The 20,688-nt window shown below is 47.7% G+C and overlaps 1 long non-coding RNA gene across 3 annotated transcripts in view; it reads right to left on the reverse strand.

The window, feature by feature from the left end:
• The window catches only part of LOC138569657 (uncharacterized), a 1,296,145-nt gene that overhangs the window by 1,091,256 nt on the left and 184,201 nt on the right, over nucleotides 1-20,688 (reverse strand). For 2 of the 3 annotated variants that reach the window (XR_011303294.1, XR_011303295.1), the window contains exon 3: nucleotides 13,383-13,495. The exons of the other annotated variant lie outside the window; for it this stretch is intronic. This is a non-coding gene — a long non-coding RNA (uncharacterized lncRNA). The remainder of the gene's footprint in view (nucleotides 1-13,382; nucleotides 13,496-20,688) is intronic. 3 annotated transcript variants of the gene reach the window in all.

Genomic DNA, 20,688 nt, shown 5'->3' on the forward strand with positions numbered 1-20,688 from the left:
CTTGGCCAACTATGGTTTGCTTCTTTTTCACAAGAGATCAAAAGTTGTACTTTATGCATAAAGTTTCTGAGCATATCTTTCTTTTGTACTGTTCCTTAAAGTAAGCTACTTGCACAATGATCTCGGTAAGTGGTTAAATGTGTTCCTTTTTTCACTCTACATAATCAAAGCTGAAGCCTTTGCCTAGGATTAATGATTAGGTTGTAAATGCACCCATCATATACCAGAGGTTTGTTGACAGGCAGAACCAATGACACTATCCCAGGTGTTTTTTGCCATATCATATGATATGACAGGGCATTTATAACGTGCCTATACACACACGTGTCTCTTCTGTATTTGGTGTGACCTGAGATCAAGCCTCCTTCAGGTCCATTGTCTTCCATCATGACCTATATTGGTGACTTTTGTCTTTTTAGTACCTTTGCTTTTTTTAGGGTGTGAGATCCATTAATTCCAGGTTGATTTTAGGATTCAGACTTTTTGGGGTCTTAATATGCAGAAAGGACCTGCAGCTCTTTCATCTGTGAATGGCGCCTTTATTTATTTTTATAAGACTACCTTAGTTCCAGCTCATGGTGGGTGGGGAGGCTATCTCTCTGTCAACACCAGGGTTCTCCACTCTGGTTCCTTTCCACATATTGTCATTCATCAGCTTGCCAGGAATTTACAGCGGGCTGGTCCTTTATATAGTCAAGGTTGATCTATTGTGTTCAGAGTTGGGAATATCAGTGCTTGACTATTAGTTTAGTCATTTTATAAAGTGTGTTTCGTTGCTTTTCGCAAAAGCACATCTCCTGTCAATGTCAGTGATCTCTCCAACGGCCGCTTGCCTGATTTTCTGCATAATTTGACAGTGTCAAGGGTACAATTATCTTGCGGGTTTAAGACGGGCTCTGCTTGCGTAGTTGATTCATTCCGCTTTCTATTCCTTTCCATTACAGGTGGGACTTTGAGGATTTTCTCCATGTGCTCTGGATATTAGCAACATCGGTGCATTTGTTAGCGCTAAGCAGGATCCGCTTGTTCTATCCTTGCATGGGTGGTCTGATTTTACCGCCATCTGACATTTGTCATCTGTAGAATTTTTCTCAGGGAACAGGTCCTTGATCTTGCCATTTTTGCTCATCCAGCTGCTCGATGCTCTGGCATCCCCATCAGTTATTTTGTTCTTTGCCTTTTGTGCTTAATGCATCACAACCGTAGTGGTCTTAAACTCCGAACCTTGTCTTTGTAGATGCGAATGGTGACCCCAACCAGGGTGACAAACATACCATGGTCTGTGGGGTGATAAGGCAATTGGGTACCGTGACTAGTTGTAATTTTAGTGCCCTAATTGAAAATCTAATCCTAAAATGTATGGCATCTTGGAGCCCTTCTCAAAATTCAAATGTCCAAGACATCAGCTTATTTGTTCTGGTGTTTAAACTGTCAGTCAAGACTAATTTCCCCTTTTCCCAGCATATTTATTTCTTATCAGTAGCTACATTTAACTTCAGACAAGTGCTCCAGGGTGTTGTCTTACAGGTGTACTGATTGAACAAAGTTGTAGCTTGGAAAATGAATAGATAAACTCTACTGCCTGTACTCTGTTTACCCTATTGTACTGTCTTCGTTAGGCAATTATTGAGGACTGGAACTCTTTATATTACATGGCTTTCAGTTACAAAGGAGGCTGTCAGGTGCTGGTGGCTTCCTCGAAGTTCCAGGCGGTGCCGTCAGTTGTTTCCCACCCTACTCAAGACACAATTCACATTTTAAGAAGTATCATCACAGTGTCTCAGGGCTACTGGTTGACTTTGTGAAAAGTTGGTCAGCTCTCACAGCAAGAATTCCAAAACAAGAACTGTGCATGATTGTTGGAATTATTGTTAGAAGGATTCCGACTTGGTATATTCTCATAGAATAGGGACTTTGACGAGGAAGACCTGGACTCAGAGTAATGAAGATTATGGTAAGTAATTGGGCCATTATGAACTCGATAGCCAACTCCTGCACAAAATAGCCATCGGAAAACAATTCCCAAACAACATGCCACCTGTCACCAGAGCTTACTACGGCATCTCTTTGAGATCGTAAATTTCACACACAAACAATTGTGATACAGTGAGCTACAGATTGAGCAGCATGTACATTACCAGCTGCTGCTTGGAGGTTGCCATGCACTAACTATGGCCAATGGAACCACTTGCACCACTTACACATGTCATGTGAAAACGGAGTACATGCAAACATGTCTCAAATGCACAACCTTTTGCATATATGCTGGAAAGGATCCCATTGGAGAATTGGGGCTTGATTCCGTACATCACCCATCAGAGTTCTAGAGAAACAGAAATGTGAATCGACCTACCCGAGCCCAACCAGCTTTTCAGAGGCATGCAGAGCCTAAAGCATTACTAGGCCTCATCACGAGTTGGGCAATAGCCTAGCGGTAAATGCGCCGGGATACCGTCCAACGCTGTTAGCATTAGCGCAACTCTACCCGGCGCAATTTCCGCAAGATCCCAATGTGTGGTGGTGCGGTTAATCCCCATTTATTCTGAGTCCATAGGGGCTTTTCGGCACTATTACCACCGATGGTAATACGTCGTGCCGGAAATGGGCAGAAAGGGGAGGTTTTTACCTCCAGCAAAAAGCTGCCGGTAAACCTCCCACTTTCCACCCAAACTCGGGATTGGGCGGTGCGTTAATGCGGCAGTAATAGCGTTACTGACACATTTGTACTGCTCCGCCCAAACGCTGATGAGGCCCAGTGGCTTGCCATTCTTCCACTTTTGGTGGCCTCCCTGCACATGGCTCTTTAAGAAAAGGGAGAGGTATTACTAGTGGGACAGTGAGAGAGGCAATTGGGAAATCTGTGGTGTCGACGCGTGCAGATTGGAAGTACTCGGTTCTTGTTTTGCTGCTATATGTTAGCCATAGAGAAGTGCCCAAGGTCTGATAGACAACAGTGCTTTTGGTCTGGTTAGCCGCTGATGTGGGAGAGTGTCAAAGAACTAAAGAGGACAGCTTAGTAATGGCTCAATTAGTGTTGATTTGCTATTGACTAGGAAAAGGTGGCCCACCCTGGGGATTTGTCTGTGTAGTGTAAGGTGGTAGGAGATCTTAGCAGGGAGATGGCTAGTAGGAGGAAGGTGGAGTAGGCCTTACAAGGCAAAGCCACCTGCTGGCCATGCCCTGCTATCAATGTCCTCTTGAAGACAGGTACAGTTTCACGGTCTCATATTATTACTGTCAAACACTCTTTCGTTAATGAAATATTATTAACTATTAGGGCAGCGTGGAGGAGTTGTTTCATAGCCCAGTCAATAGCAAGTAGATTGCCAAAGCTGTGACAGATACTAGGGCAGGTCTGCGGCCATCAATGGAATATGTGTTACCAAAGAACCAAGGAAGAGATACATATCACAGTGCCCTTGCAGTCCACACACATATATTGAAGTTCAGTCTCATGAATCGCGGTGGTTGACCTGCCCCTCTGCTTTAAACTGGAATTACAAAATATGCAAAAGAAAAGGGAAGACATATTTGCAAAGAGTGCCATGAAAATAAATAGCGACTCACAGCAGCACGTTAGAAGCTGTTCGCCTTTCACAGATCTTAATGTTGGGAGCCAGCCAGCCAGAGCAGAAAGTGTCATCCACAGAACTGGGAAGCCTGCTGTTCTCTTAGTGGGGAGAAGTCAACTGAAAAGGAATTGAACTTGAACTTAGTTCTTTGGCCATATCCTGACTTTTTCCCTCCTGTACCTTTACCCTTCTTTCCTTTTTCCTGCCTACCTTTCTTTGTTTCTTCCTCTCTCCTGTCTTTCCATGTATTTTCCATTATTGTTACCTAATTTAATTTAATTGTCCATGTATTCAGTCTTTCTTCTTTTCTCTGCTCTGCCTTTTCAACTACCCGTCTTTACTATGTTCATCTCTCATAGCTTTGCTCCTTTCATGCTCTATTGTTACTCATATCATATTTTCTCTGTTATTCCTTTCATCATTCCTACAGTTTGCTCTTCTTTTGTATTACCTCTCATCTCTCACTTGCCTTTTCACTAAGAGTTCTCTCTCAGACAGATACTTTCGATTCATCAAAAAGCCAGGGGTGGCATGAGTGCTATCACACACCAATGAAATCACAGGACTTGCTGTCATATGACATTGTCCCCGATGACATCACAGGAAATGACATTACATCACATTTGCTCTGGTGATTTCAAACAAAGTGACATAGTGAATGTATGAAAATAGCTTGAATGAGCTTATGATGCAATAAAATAACAGACAGCACCTAAAAGATAAAAGAAACGAATGACTAATGTTACTATCAGCCACAGTTTTACTATGGTGCTGCATTGTTATGGCATGGGTGCTGTCACGAGAGGGCAGCGGTACACCCAGCAAAATCAGCGTTGGCCAGGGCCAATGCTTTCACATGCTAGCTCAGACTAAAATGGCAAGTTACTGTCACCTGAAGGATGGCATAGCCTCACACTCTATGTGTAGTCATTATATGCTGAATACAGCCCCACATGCTGAGGCGCTGCCATGCCCTGCAACCTTTAGCATGTGAAAGCTGCACATGCTAGGAATAACAAATTCAGTAATCTTTTATGACACACTTAATACCAGAGACCAGTTTTCGAACCTGGCTTACTCGGCTGCATTGCCTTGCTTGCAAGGCAAACACCTTGCCCCTGAGCTATCCTCAGAGCTCTCGATACTCTCAATATCTAAGGCATAGTCCAATCATCTATGTAATGCTGTCAAAGGTCAAATGAAGCCTCCATTTCCTCAGAAATACCATCGATTGAGGCAATATTCCCTGAGGTAGAGGGCCGAGCCTGCCTGAAATGGCCCCCCTCCAAATTAACAGGAGAGAGCAAAGCAACAGTCACTTAACGTGGGCAACAATGCCATTATCAACAGATTGGGACTACCTCGGGTAATATCACCATTATCAGCTGTGGATAAGAAAACACATGTGCTAAAGAGTAGACCTAATATAAAAACAAAGAAACATTTCCTTACCTAAATTTCTGCAACAACATTTCCGTGGGAGGGAGACTGTTTTCAGTGTTGATTACGACGATGTAAAAATAAATTAAAGCAGCGTGCTTAGGGAGGTTTTCTTTTTTTTTGTATATTAGGTCTAGTCTTTAGCAACTGTGTGTGCTTCTTCCCAGGCGGTAAAGGCGGCATGGGCAAGAGGGGGAAGCAACTAAGGCACAGGGGGAGGGGCACGCAGCACTTACGAAGCTTAGTATCCAGGCTTATACCAGGTTAGCCTCCTTGCAATACGTGCTTCCTGATGGGGTACCCCCTGTTACGGGGGGATTCGCATTTACGCATGCGCGAGCCTCGTTTGGGCTCACGCATGTGCTGTTTAAATAAATGCATCCAGAACGGCAGTTGCCGCCGGGACTTCACCAGCACCAGACGTGTCTCCGGGTATTACTCTGTGTGCTTGTGTGTGTGACTGTTTGAGGTGGCCCGAGGCATCCGCCAGCTATAACATTGGCGACGAGGACGGCTGCTGGTGGGAGGATCACGCTTGCACATGCGAGCGATGCGTTATCAATCCTTCCTCCGACGCGGCCCGAATCTGACGCTGAGAAGGTCGGCCATTTTGAAATTTGTTTGTGGTGCAGTTGCGGCCCGCGAGGGTGCTCGTGGGCTGCCCACAGGCTATTCACACAACAATTTTTGGAACTTTGTGATTCTCCAAGCTGGGGAGCCGCAATTTTGGCCTGTGAGGCCCATTTCTTCAAAATGAAAATGAAGAGCCGGCAATACAAGTCCAAAGGCCCAGCTGAAGTGGGTCACTGAAGAAGGAACCTGCATAACACACTGGCAAAGCATCCAGGTCAGTGATCAAGAAGAAAGGGCCACTCTAGAAAAACAGGTTTGCGGCCTCAGTTACATACGTGAGTTGCCTGTGCGACCTGCGACGATGAGTGAAACGGATGGGGAGACTGCAGCACTGGCAAGAATGCCACGTCGGCAGCATGGGTCTCTGGGACCCATGCCAGAGTTCGAACCCTCAGGCCCACCCTCCAAGTTGGGGCCCAAGTGGCTCATATGGATTAAGAAGCTGGACAAGTTCTTCAGGGCGACAGGGGAAGATGATGACGACGCAAAAGTCGGTACGCTTCTGTACTCCGCGGGAACTGAGGTGCTACGCATCTATGAGTCCCTAAACATTCAAGTGGTAACATATGCCGCTGTCAAGACTGCGCTTCAGAATCACTTCATTCGCTTTCGAATGTGGACTTTGACAGGTTTGTGATGTGTGGGGAAAAGCAACACGACGATGAGTCCCTGGACCAGTTCTGTGCACGACTGCGTCAGCTCTCGAGCACATGTCGGTGGGACAATGAGGAGATGATGATCAGACACCAGCTAATACAAGGATGCAGCTCAATCAAGTTACGTAGGCAGATCCTGCGGGAGCCCGGAATTGCTTTAGTCCAGATCCTAGACAATGGCAGGATATACGAACTGGCAGAAAGCAGGGGGGCAAAAATGGATGCAGATGGACGCCCCAGCAAAGGGGAGGAGGCGTTCGCTCTAGGGAAGTCCTCCATGTCAAAGTCCCGATGGAGCGAAAAGCACCAAGATACAACCCCCGCTCAGGGATCCCCAGCTGTGTGCCAGTATTGCGGGTACGATCTACCACACGCTGAGGACTGCCCTGCGAAATTAAGGGTATATGGGAGGTGCAATACACCTGGCCACTACACGAGAATGTGCCAAGCTGCAGCCCCAGTGATGATGCAGAGGGGTCCTGTGAGGGCGAGTGGGAGTAATTTCAGTAGGCTGAGGAGCATTGCCACATTGGAACAAGACACACAGATACTCAAAATTGCTGAGTAGGAAGAAGATGACGAAGAAATGTTCTTCATATCTAACATCGCCATGGGTGCCAAGAAAAGGAGACAGCCCACCTGTGTAGTGGACATCAAGGGCACCCCAACACCAGTCCTCATTGACACAGGAGCATCGGTGTGTGTTCTGGCCACAGAGCACTACAAGGCAATCCCGGGCCCACCACAGCTGAACCAGTCAAAAGCCAGAATTTACACATTTGGAGTTGATACGCCTCTGCCAATTCAAGGAGTATTCATTGCACCGGATACCCATGGACCCAATACAATCAAAGCGTGTTTTTACGTAACCGACGTCAGTCTCCACTCTCTCCAGAGCCCGTAACATCGTCAGAGGACCTTAACATCGTCCACTTTACATTGGCAGTATATCAGGCGGACATTGAACAGCTCCTGAGCAGGTTCGAGAACATTTTCAAAGGGGTGGGCAAGCTTAAAGCGGCACCAGTTCGCTTGCATATCGACAAGACTATACGACCTAAAGCTCTTAAGCATAGAAGGATTCCCTTCCACCTCAGACCCCAAGTAGAAAAGGAACTGCAGAGTCTAATCGAGATCGACATCATCGAGAAAGTTGAAGGGCACACGCCCTGGGTATCGCCCATTGTAGTAGCGCCTAAACCCAAGCAACCAGGTGCTGTCCGCATTTGCGTAGACATGAGGTTACCTAATGCAGCAATTAAAAGGGAGCGTCACATCACCCCAACGCTGGACGATATAGTCAGTGAAGTGCAAGGGGCCAAGGTCTTTTCGAAGTTAGACCTACGTTCCGGGTACCGGGTCCCCACAAGGGACTATATCAATTCAAGATTCTAAGTTTTGGCGTGTCCTCTGCAGCCGAGGTATTTCAGAACACGATCAGGGGTGCGCTGGCTGGCTTACGTGGGGTCATCAACATGAGTGACGACATTTTGGTGTTCGCATCGTCGGAAATGGAACACATGAAGCGGCTGAAACTGACACTGCAGAGACTGAATGAACTTGGTCTGACACTACACCGCAGCAAGTGCGAATTCTTTAGAGATCGCATTGAATTTTTCGGATTCATCCTTCACGCAAAGGGGATCTCGCCTGACCCGGAAAAAGTTTGCGACATTCGCGAGGCTGCTGCGCCTGAGTCGTCAGCGGAAGTGCGCAGCTTCCTTGGAATGGTGAACTACTGTGGCCATTTTATAAAAGGACTTGCGTCACTCTCTGAACCCCTCTGAGCTCTGACGAAGAATGAGGTGCCGTGGATGTGGGACAAAAAGGAACAAGAGGCGTTCCAAGACATCAAGAGGGCGCTGTCTGATCAGGACACCATGGCATACTTTGATCCCACGGTTGAGTCCGAGATTGCGGTGGACGCCAGCCCCGTGGGGTTGGGTGCCTTACTGATGCAGGCGGGCGCGCAAGGAAGCATGCGCCCAATTGCGTATGCAAGCAAGGCTCTGTCAGAGATGGAAAGGAGATATTCCCAAATCGAGCAAGAGGCACTTGCAATTCTGTGGGGCTGCCGGCACTTCCGCCTCTACATCCTTGGGAAGCCGGTGGTTGTAGTCACTGACCACAAACCCCTCATCCACATCATGGCCGGGGCGTCATCAATACCTCCACAATGCATTGAACGCTAGATGCTGTGACTCATAGAATATGGGGTGAAGCTCCTGTACAGGCCCGGAACGAACAACCCCGCTGACTACCTGTCCCGCCACCCAAATAACAAATGGGAGCAAGGCCAAGGGGAGATTGTGGCCTGTCAGGAAATCATACACAGCATTTTGGAAGTGGCCATGCCAGTGGCACTGTCAAGAGAGGCTGTCACCAGGGCGTCCAACGAAGATGAAATCTTCAAAGTGATTCAGGCAGCCATCCAGAGTGGTGAATGGAAGGAAGTCCTGAATAACAACGCCAGGCGGGAAACGAGAGCGCAAAGGGATCTACAGGCGCTCTGGAAAGTGAGAGATGAACTCTCGATCTCAGAAGACGGCCTACGCCTGTGGGGCAGACAGAGAGTCATTCCCAACGCACTGGTACCCAGAGTACTCGAACTCGCGCATACAGGTCATCAGGGATCGGCAAAGACAAAGGCTAGACTGAGACCAAAAGTGTGGTTTCCAGACCTGGAAGACTGGGTGCAGGGGCATGTGCAGAGATGCTTACCGTGTCAGACGACAAGCCCAGCAGAAAGGGCGCCTCCCATCAAATCTATGGACAGAAATTAACTCCCCTGGGGGACTGTACACGCTGACTTTGGCTCAACAGGCAGAGGGATGTACTTCCTGGACGTTGTGGACCAGTGGTTGAGGTACCCTGAAGTAGAGCTAGTAGACTCCACCGCGTGCGATCACGCCATTCTGGCCCTCGAGAAAATGTTTGCGACCCATGGGTTCCCGACCATCCTGTGCTCAGACAATGGGCTCCCGTTCATGGGGAGTCAGTCCACGAAGTACATGGAGGAGAGGGGGATACAACACAGGAAGGTAACACCCCTATGGCCCAGGGCGAATGGGGAGGTGGAGAGATTTATGAGGACATTGAATAAAATATTTCAGATCTCGGCGAATGGAGGGGGCGATCTGAGAAGAAACCTGTTTGAATTCTTGCAAGAATACAGAACCACTCCCCATCAATCAACGGGGGTCGCCCCAGCTGAAGCCCTGTTTGGACACTGCCCCAGAGGGCTCTTCCCTGAACTGGAAGGACGAGCACCAGGCGTGATCGATGACGCCCGGGTCAGGCAGGAAAGAGCGACAAAGAATGAGAAGGAGAGTGAGAGGAGGAGCCTACAGGAAAAAGAGGTGGCTGTGGTTGACACTGTGCTGGTCAAAAACCGGCATCCAGAAGGGAAATTGTCGCTCACGTATGAGCCACAACCCTGGACAGTGACTCATGTAAAAGGGTTGATGATAACAGCGGCAAATGAAAGGGGAACAGTAACCTGAAACAAATCATTTTTCAAGGAAGTAGACTTGAGTCCCACGGAAAGGTCTCTGGAAGAGAATTCAGAGCCAGAAGGACGAGGAGGCATCCCCAAGGCCGACTGGGAGGGAGGGGGAGCCTGCACCGAATGATGTTGCGCCGCTGCCAACCTCCGGGAGTAGCAGCCGGCATCCGACGAGACAGGGGTGGCAACCCCCGGTCCGATTCAAAAACTACATCATGGACTCAGGGGACTGAGCCGGTAGCACACTGACTTGAGTGACTCACGTTGAGTCCTGGTTATGTTCCATTTTGTTACTTGTTTCTGTTTAAAGAAAAGGAGGGATGTTACGGGGGGATTCACATTTACGCATGCACAAGCCTCGTTTGGGCTCACGCATGCGCTGTTTCAATAAATGCGTCCCGAACGGCAGTTGCCGCCGGGACTTCACCAGCACCAGACGTGTCTCCAGGTTTTCCTCTGTGTGCGTGTGTGTGTGACTGTATGAGGCAGCCTGAGGCATCCGCCGGCTAGAACACCCTCCACCCTGCCCATGCTGCGAATTGCAGTTTATGACACATATCCTTATTCCTCCTATACCCACTCAAATGATTGGATACATGGTTAGGTGAGGTGAATTGGAAAGGAAAGGCAGACTGTCAACAGCAGGGATGTCTCAACCATGAAGGGCAACAAGGAGCCGGCTCAACAGGCATTATGAAGGAGCCATAGGCAAGTTAGCTCAGTCAGGACACTGAGCGACCCTTCAGTGCTCCCTCGGCTGCAGCAAGCAGTTGTAGGGGCGCTCCTCTGCTGGCATCTTTGCCATTAGGGCTACAGTACTCAGTGCAATTGTCCAATGGACCGTGCAAGGCTAGGGGTGGGATATGGGGGTGTTGCTTACCTAGCCCTGCATGACCCAGTTCACTTTTTGGGGAGACCCCTTCAAAAACATGAATGAGTGCTGCTGATCCTTGTTGACCGGTGTTTGTACATTTTGTGTTGCCCCGACCGCAGGCCCAAATATTCAACCCTTTATAGTATAAAGTGGCACCTGCCTTCTTGTACTGTGTTACCACTGGTTGATATATTTTGTAATGCACTCTCACGAGTTTGGCTATTTATAAAACATAAAACAAGATGTCATCCTGGGAAAAGAAATGACATTTCAAATTACAGTATGCAGGTTAGTAATTCATTTTTTGAACACTGAGACGCAAGGCCTTTTCGTGTAATGACACAGATGATCAGAGGTGGCAAATGCCACAAAGCACTTCCAATGAGGGTGAAGGAAAATCCAGAGAAAGGATTTTATTCAAGAGAGTTTGGTGAACTATTTGCCGTTCCTGAGACGTAACAACAATCCAGCGATGTTTCGTGTTGGGAAAACTGCCTGTGAGTACAGTGACTACACTGAAAAGCCAGCGGCCCTTTCCACTCAAATATGCAAATAAGTGCTACAGCTCTAAGCTATTCCCTAGCTTCTATTGGCCTAATGATCTGATGCTTCACCAGATTCTGCACTAGTGCATGTTGCTCTTTGCAAGTGTTGATCGGCGCCAGACTTACTTTATGTTGGATTAAGACATTGGGCCTCATTACAGGGATGGTGGTAATGGTTAACGGTCACCGTTAATGCTAACGGTGACTGTTAAACATTACCGCCTTACTACGAGGTCCCTTAGCGGGTTGGTGCTTTAACGCCTGCTTTTTGCAGGCGTTAAAAACCAACCCGCTAAGGGACATTGGTGCTAATTACGGCACCGCAAAATTGCGGTGCCGTAATTAGCACCTTCCCTATTCCCATTATGCCCTATGGGGCAAAAATGGGAATGGGGAAGGGCAGTGGTGGAAGGGGGAATTACCGCCCCGCCAACCTTGGAATGGGGTGGTAATTCCCCCTTCCACCAAGGCGGTGCCGGTATTTTACTGGCATGGACCAAGGTGCTAATAGCACCTTGGTCCATGTGCTAATACCGCCATCCGTGTAATGAGGCCCATTGCCTTTATCTTTAATTGTGGGCGCATGACGTCCCAAGCTGGTTAAAAAAGTACTTCTTGAGAGCCAAATGATGGGTTCTATCAGAGAGAAGATAACAGTATGAATTAATATTGCACTTCAATATTACAAACAATATCATTCTTTGCTTACTGGATTTCTAATCAAGTAGCCTTGAGAAAGGGTTTGCCAGTGCGAAACACTTGTCAGGTGAAAAATGTGTTCATCTGTTAATTAGTTTAGTTTATAGTATCTCTATGGACACACTGGTAACGTCCTCCCCCTAGGGTCAGCATGCAGAACCCTCAACCTCCATGTTCTGTGTTTCTACCCGATACTCTAACGAATGATATACCTGACACATCCGTTTTGTTGACTCTGTTACCTAACCTATTATTATTTTAGCCATGTAGTAGCTGAGGGTGTCTTCAGCTTTGCTGAAATCAGAAGCGTACTTTGTTAAAATGTTGGTGCAAGCATAGGTCTATTTTTATGAGAAAGGGGAGTTGTTTATCCCAGCATAACATGGGGGGATCTTTCCTTGAAACATACAGTTTACCTTTGGACTTGTGACCTTTCATCATTAGGACAGATTGTGCCACATTGAGGTAAATTCACGACTGCATGGATTATCATGCAATGCGATGCAATGTCTGCCAGAATCCTCAGCTTTTTGCCATCTATTAATACCCTTGTCCGTTCCACGAGTTTGCACCCAACATGCTAAGTACAGTACCAGTCGATTCATGCATCACTAATTACATGCTGCAGCTCACTGCATGACAGATGGTGGCAAAGTGACCCGTTTTTCTGAAATTCAATCGCCGCATTTTGCATGCAGGGAGTTTCTACATGAGAGCTACCACCACATCTATAGCGCTCAGATGTTTGATAAATAGGCAATTGCTTCCATTCTCATCTGTCCTTGGAGTCAGGCATCAACCTTCTGATTTCACTGGATCTTTGCCTTTTCACAGTGCAGACAGCTTCCTTGGCTGTGATGGCTCTTGCAGGTTTCATGCAGTGAAGTGACTGTTCAATGGTTTTGGCAACAATGGAAGCGTCTTCAAGAGATAAACCCTTGCCAATGGAGAATTAGTTACCCCCTTACCAGCTGGTTAAGCATATTGCCAAACGCACACTGCCTGGTTAATTCACGAACGGTGTGACGTAATCATCAATGGGCTTGGTTGAAGCCTGTAATCTGCTGTAGTAATTGTAACTTTCCAAACATGTGTTGGTTCTCTTGCCAAAACAGTGTTGAACCCTAGCAATTGCTTCCACTATTAAGCTGCACAATCAAACCTATCAGCCTGTTTAGCCACAAGTGCTAATGCAAATAGCCTCTGGCCGTCAGTTTCCTTGGTATGTACAACCAGGGTGCAGTGGGGCTTGCAGAAACCCTGCAGGAAATCCACCCCATTGTATGGTGGTCTGTTGCAATCAACAACTGCAGAGGAGCAGTGCTTCTGGGGCATAAGTGTATGAGACAAAAGCAAAAATCGTTGTAGACAGACTGTTAACAGGACTTAATTAATTAATCTTTTGTAAGGTGCTTAATACCAAAGACCAGTCTCTAAACATGGAACAGTGAATCGAACCTGTGATATTCTGCGTTGGTTGCCCATGAGCTATCCTATCCTCTGGCCCAATGGTCTGTTCCAGGAACTAGTGGCATTGAACTCGTTGCTGCTGTCATAAATCAACATCAGGCCTGACAACAAAAAAAACGGTTGTAAGACACCTTTATTATTCTCTGAGGGGAAAAACATGATTAAAGTAGCACCCAACAGAGCCGCCATGTCATAGGTCACTCATGCTTTATCTGTCTCACGTTCTTGTGCATGCACAGTTAGTACACTTTGGGAATGTCATTTGGGGGACGTGTACCAATGTCAGGGTACATGGAGACATGCTGGGTAAAGGAGGGGATACTGCACCTTCCATAGTAATAGAAGGCAGTGCTACATGGAAAGAGCGCAAAGAAATGCATACACTCTAAAGACCCTAAGCCTTTTCCCTTCTCGATTGTGTGGGTAAAAGCTCGCAGCAGAGGTCAATTGCTCCAGTAGCTCAGGCTCCCTTCCCCGTGTTTAAAAAAAAAGAAGCTGGGGCGCAGCCAACAATTCAGACACAGCATGCTTCCCGGGATTACATTTGTAGAGAACTGACAGACCATAACTTTGCCACGCGCCTGGCAGATCAACTTCAGTGGGCATAAAAATAGGACAATAAAAAGCGGACGGCGGCCAATTTCCCCAATCAAGAACTGGTATACAAAGGAAGAACAGAAAGCAGCAGAGAGGGAAAATTAGAGCCAACACAGTCCCATTTCCCTCTCTTAATAGGATTATGTCATCAGCTGCAAGCATCACTGCTCAGCTTCCCAGGAGTGCTTTGTTGTTTTTTAAAAACTGCCAAGAAGGCAGCAGTTGTTCAATCCGGCAAAATACAAAGTTACAGGACAGAATTTCTGTGAAGTTGTTCCAGTGCTAAAAAAAGGAGCGCGTTTTGTCAGAGGTTTCTATTAACTGGGTTCCTGTGGTGCAATATTCATGACTGCGCCCTATGTACGCTACATCAGTGAAAGGTTAAAACTATAATAGGCCTTCAAAATGTTTGCAAGACAACAGTATTGTGTCATAAACTGTAACTTTTTGATTACCATTTCTTTGTGCATGACATTGTGCAAAGCATGCCTTTCGGCCTTGTCATGGAAGAGCCTCTCCGGTACAACATAATTTTGTTCAGAAACAAAAGCAAGGTAGAACAATTAAGTTATTTGTAAACTTGGGCCCTCAAATAAAATACTGAAAAATACTGGCAAGCATCTAATGGCCACTTTTCCACGAAATTCGGATCCATAGTGGTAATGCAGAATTCTTTTCCACTGCAGCCACAAACAGAATTCCAGGAGGTGATTCTGTTCTGTCTTGGGTGGTGGATACACTGATATTTCCTGTATCTTACACCCATGTGAGGTGGGGTCCATCAAAGTTTGTCTAAGTCTTTTGGGGTCAGGCTAGTGCCCGAGCACTTTGGGATGCGGCCACCTGCACAAAACAATTTAGTAGATCCAGCAGGTGCCCCCCTCCACTGTATGGGGATCCCAAGGATCTGCATGTGGGAGCTGTCACGCCGCCAAGAAGAAGGCAACTCTCTCATTTGTGGCAGACTCACCAGTCCCATAGGTGCACCAGTGAGGAGGTATAACATGCCTCAGCGGGATTATCCTGCCAGTATCTCGACACCACTGAAGTTAAAGACTTGATCAAAGCGAGGGTCCTATAACATGGGTGGCATTGCTCTAACCACCAGGGTTATCCCACTGAGGCGTGTTATGTCACCATTAGCATTCACAATTAAAAGATGCTATTGCTACTACCCTTTGAAATTGAAAGCAAAAGAAACGTAACTTCTAATAGTGAACCTGCCTCTGTCAGAGTAAGTCTGTTTAGTGTTGGGGTTAACCACAGTGTCAGGAGTGGGTTCACTGCTATGCAGGTATGTTTCAATTTTTTTAATTTTCAAAAGCCTCTGTGCTAATGACGATTCGGGAGGGCCCGTCGGATTGGGTTCAAGAGAGCCAGCACAGCAGGATTTGGGGCCACACAGCCAAGTTCAATGTGAGTGAACTCGGGCTTGCAACAGTAAAGATACGCCATGTTCTCTCGCCCCTGATTGGCTCTGTGCACCCACCAGGGTGATAATGTTGTTTCTGTTCCCTGGAGTGGATCACAGAACCTGTGCTAGTGCAGAACATTTCAAATCTGCATGGGAATCTCCACATCGTGATGGACCACATAGCAGTGCCGATGCATCCAATTGTGGTGCTCCTCACCAACTACCGCCCATTTTGAAATGGGCAATGTTCGAACCCTGTCAGTAGCCTTCTGCCACCAATCACAGTTGATCTAAGGAAAAGGGGCGAGAAAGTTGTAAAGAAATGTCTCAGTTATTGTTACCTGTTCCTGCCGCCTTAAGGCAGAGGTGTCAGTGCGCGTAGCCTGCTGACATAAGAGGAAAGGGGGATGTATGTTAACAGAACGGCAGTTCCAGGTTTGAGTTAAAATAAAGAAGACATGTTAGTAAACTTCGGTCTTGCGTCCATTTATTGCGAGGCCCATCCAACCAACAACTGGTGATGAGGGCGTCTCCAGCAGGCCAGAGTCCAGTCCTCCTAGTGGGTGACCCCACCACGCTTCCTCTCGTAGTGTCAGTTGGTGAGTTGGTGATTCCCACCACGCCACATCCTCCCAAAATGCACTATGCAGTCCACGTACTCCTCCTACGGACTCCAGTGATTCTGCCGAGCGGTAGAACGCTCACTCCTGTGATGACAACAGCAGTGATCCCGCTGTCCTCCTGTGCCCTGAGACCAAAACATTAACCCAAGTGCGTTCAGCGCGCACACTGGAATTCCCACCAGGGCCTCACTACGCTCCATCACGAGCTGCTGAAGGCAAGCCTGCACTTCCCCTGAGCGGGTAACCCATGTGGAGAGTGACCAGAGTCACTCCACTTGCAGACCGTGCGGCAGTCCACCAGTGGTTCCCCACGTGCTAACGTGTAGCACACAAGAGGTTAGTGATCTTTTGTCCCTACGCTGAGCACATTAAAGCCACGGTTTCTCTCTCCATGACGCCCACGTACCCTTTACCCAGCCCTGCGCTGCAACACAACACCGAGCAGAGACAGCCAAGACACTCACACGTGCTAGCAACCATGCCACTCTGAGCCTATGCACACCAACGTGCCAGAACTCCCACCAGTTAAAAAGAAAAAAAAAACAAATCAGAAACACACATAGGAAATACCCGCTGGCCACCATGAGCAACCCTGCTACACCACCTCTGGTGCACAAGGCCGAATATGTCATGCTACGCATGTCAATCCCTTTTTCAATGGCCCCCCAAGCCAACAAAGGTCCCAGGTGGACTGACTGGGTGGAGGATTTTCATCTCTACGTGAGGGCATCTGGGGAAGAGGATTCGCCCCACCTGCGGGATGTATTCATCAACCTGGTCGGCAGTGAAATTAAAGGCATCATTAAGACAATCCCAGCAGCTGACCAGCTGGATTTTGCCTCCCTGATCACTGCTTTAAACAGAATACTCATCATTGAGCCAAACAGAGACTATGAGAGATATATAATAATAATTTAGCATTTATATAGCCCTACAAACCCTCAGGCATTTATATATTCAATCAATGCATGCAGAAGCCCGAAGTGACGGTTGACAAGTTCATTACCCGCCTGAAGATCAAAGGGGCCACCACACGACTACAAGGAATATTACAACCCGAACCAAGCCATGCTCTACCACAGCACCGCCGACTATGACTTACCGCCGCACGATGAATATGTCAACCTCATCCAAGATGACAGGGAGGCGAGAGAGGCCCCAAGGATCTCAATCAAAATGAGAAACAGCCTTTTCCATTTTGTAATAGACTCTGGCGCTATTGTCAACATCATGGGGGAACAAGAGTTCCTGAAGATCTCTGACACACCATCCCTAGAGAATACACTTTCAAGGATTTTTCAGTGGGGAGCAACATTACCCCTACATGCCATCGGACATTTCAAGTATCAACTTCTCCACAAAAGGCTGAAGGTTGACACGACCATCCATGTAATTAGAAGCCCGACTAAAGGCTGATGTCTCCTCAGTTACCACACAGCCTCGTGCTTGGGGCTCATTGACATCCACTTCTGCGAAGGGGACGTGATACACTCATCAGCAGAGGGTTATGGACGCGAGGACACTGTGTGTACAATGGACATTTTCACACCCCATTACCCTATCACCAAAGAAGAAATCGTGGCAAAATTCCCCCAACTGTGTAAAGGGCTTGGGAAGCTGAGAGGCCCCCACGTCAAGCTCCACATCAACCTGTCGGTGCGACCCGTCCCTTAACACCCCAGAAGAGTTGGATTCCATCTCCAACAGGCATTCTCCAGAGACCTAGACCAGCTGCTCACCGACGGCATCATCGAGCTAGCCACAGGTCCGACCCCGTGGGTGTCCCCTCTAGTGATCGTCCCGAAGGAGGGTGGACGCTTACGCCTGTGTGTGGACATGAGGTTGCCGAACATTGCCATTCAGAGGGAGAGACACCTGGGACCGTGCATTGAGGACATGATAGTACAACTCAGCAAAGCAGTGATGTTTTCGAAGCTCAACCTGATTCAGGGGTAACACCAACAGGAGCTCCACCCAGAATCAAGAGGCATCACGACTTTTGTCACTCATGAGGGCCTATTTCGATACAGGCGTTTGAATTTTGGCATCTTGTCGGCAGCCGAAACCTTCCAGGAAGCTATAAGACAAGTAATAAGACCAATCAAAGGAGCATTGAACTACTGCGACAACATCCTCATGTTCAGAACGTCACAAGAAGCACTCTGCACTGCTCGCCACATGAACAGCAGTCCAAAATGCAGGTCTGACACTCAACATTGAGAAATGTCACTTCAGCAAATCCAAATTGAAATTCTTTAGCAACATCTTCTCCGCCGACGGTATGACACCTGATCCAGATAAAGTCTCTACCATCACCAACTTGAAGAAACCCCGACAAGCAGCTGATGTGCGATCGTTCTTGGGCATGGCTGGATATTGCGCTAGATATATCCAGCACTATGCGTCCATTACTGAACCACTCAGGAAGCTTCTGCAGAAGGAGAGGGTTTTCACCTGGTCCACCGCATGCCAGAAGGCTTTCAATTCAGTAAAAAAGGCCCTAGCAGAAGCCCACTGTCTGGCGTACTTTGACCCAAATTGGCACACCTAAATCACTATAGATGCCAGCCAAGTGGGTCTGGGGGCTATTCTAGCTCAGACGAGCGGTGCGGACACACATCCATGACACATTGTTGCCTATGCGAGCAGAGCCAGGTCCACTCCTGAATCTGTATACTCGCAGGCCGAAAAAGAGAGTCTGGCGACGTCGAGTACATTGATTATGTCACTGCCTCCTGCGTTGTCTCTTGAATTGGTCACAACCGCATCGGCCGCTGAAACATCAATGGAACTGGCCATCAGCTTGATCAACAATAACAAATGGAAGAAGTACAGATGAGCAATGCTGAGCCATCCGGGGGTGTGCAAAGAAGAGCTCGAAAGACTAGCTAAGATCCACACTGAGCTGGCTGTCAAAGACCATACAGTCCTACTGAGAGGATGCCGGCTCATCATCCTTGCGACACCCAAAGTGTTAAAATGGCCCATGAAGGACATTGAGGAGCTGAGAACACCAAGAGACAATTGTGCTGCTATGTGTTGTTCCCTTTCCTTGACTCACTGGTTGATAACTGGGTCAAGAACTGCCTAGCCTGCCAGTGCACAGCACACGCGCAGCCTCCAATACCATTACAGCCAACGCAAATCCCAAATCGGCCCTGGGAAAGAGTCGCCATTGATTTCTACGGACCCTTGTAGTCAGGGGTCTACCTCCAGCTTCTTATAGATGAATATTCTCGGTTCCCCATCGTCAAGAGTGTTGCAACCATGGCATACTCACACATAGCTGCAATGTTTGACGAAGTCCTCAGCGAGTGGGGCATCCCAAGAATAATCAAGTCAGACAACGGGCCGCCATTCAACAGCCACAAGTTTGCAGCGTTTGCCAAGCACTTGGGGTTCAAACATCTGAAGATAACCCCTAGGTGCCCACAGGCCAATGGCATGGCAGAGCGTTTTATGTCCTCCATAAAGAAGATGCTACAACAAGCCGGCATAGAGGGCACCAGTCCTCACCAAGCTCTGGTCAGACTCTTGCGTGACTATCGCAACACGCCACACAAGGCCACCAACAATACCCCATCCGAGCTAATGATGAGGTATGACGTGCACACTCGCATTGTAAGGAACTCCAATGTCCTCGAAGCAGAAGATGCAGAAGTCATCCGAAAGAGACACCGAATGGAAAGAGAGGACCAAGCGCGAGTCAGACCTGAGGAGGAGAGCAGTATCCAAGGACTTCCAGGTAGGGGATGAGGTTCTTGTCCAACAACCAATGACAAGAAAGACAGACTCCCGGTATGCCTCGAAGCCCATGAATATCATGGCTGTCAAAGGTACTATGGTGACTGCCCAAAACGAGGACAGGGAACTCTCAAGGAACAGCTTCCTATTCAAACACCTCTTCAAAAGGGAGAATGGTGAATCACTTCCTCCAGAGCCTGACCCAGAGCCAAGTGAACCACGCGATGATCTGTGGGCAGCCCCAGCAAAAAAGGCCTTCGAAAGCTGACGGCAGACGAGCCACCAGAGCCGGACGAGTCAAGCGATAGAAGTGACAGACCCCAGCGTTTCGTCCAAAAGCCAACCTGCTGGGTTGAAGAGTGCTAATCCGGGCGCATGAACATTTGTCCGGGGCTGGTGTTAGCTGTCCCTGCCGCTTTAAGGCAGAGGCGGCAATGTCAGTTGGCGTAGCCTGCTGACGTAAGAGGAAAGAGGGATGTGTGTTATTGGTACGGCAGTTCCAGGTTTGAGTTAAAATAAAGAAGACATGTTAGTAAACTCGGGTCTTATAAACTCCATTTATTGTGAGGCCCATCCGGGCAACAGTTATGTTAGGTTATGCTATGTTATGTAAGATAATGTTACCTCTGACATTTACTGACCAGAAAATCTATTCCCTCCTCACCTGATTGGTGTAATTTACTTTCTAATGCTTTCAATGCCAAGACACATAATATTAGGAATGCAATAGCTGGAAAACGGGCCAACAAGAAGCAAGATTTCAATCACACATTTGTAGATTCCCTAACTAAATCCTATGCCAGGCAGACGTTTAGTTACTCCCCGGTGACTGCAGATTAAATACTGCTACCTGCCCAGGGGACCCACGCCTTACTATAGTCTTTAACCGCTGCATCGCAGAACGTTTGCCTACATT

Source organism: Ambystoma mexicanum, chromosome 2q, assembly GCF_040938575.1.
Source record: "Ambystoma mexicanum isolate Mex_15411 chromosome 2q, UKY_AmexF1_1, whole genome shotgun sequence".
Classification (NCBI taxonomy): Eukaryota; Metazoa; Chordata; class Amphibia; order Caudata; family Ambystomatidae; genus Ambystoma; species Ambystoma mexicanum.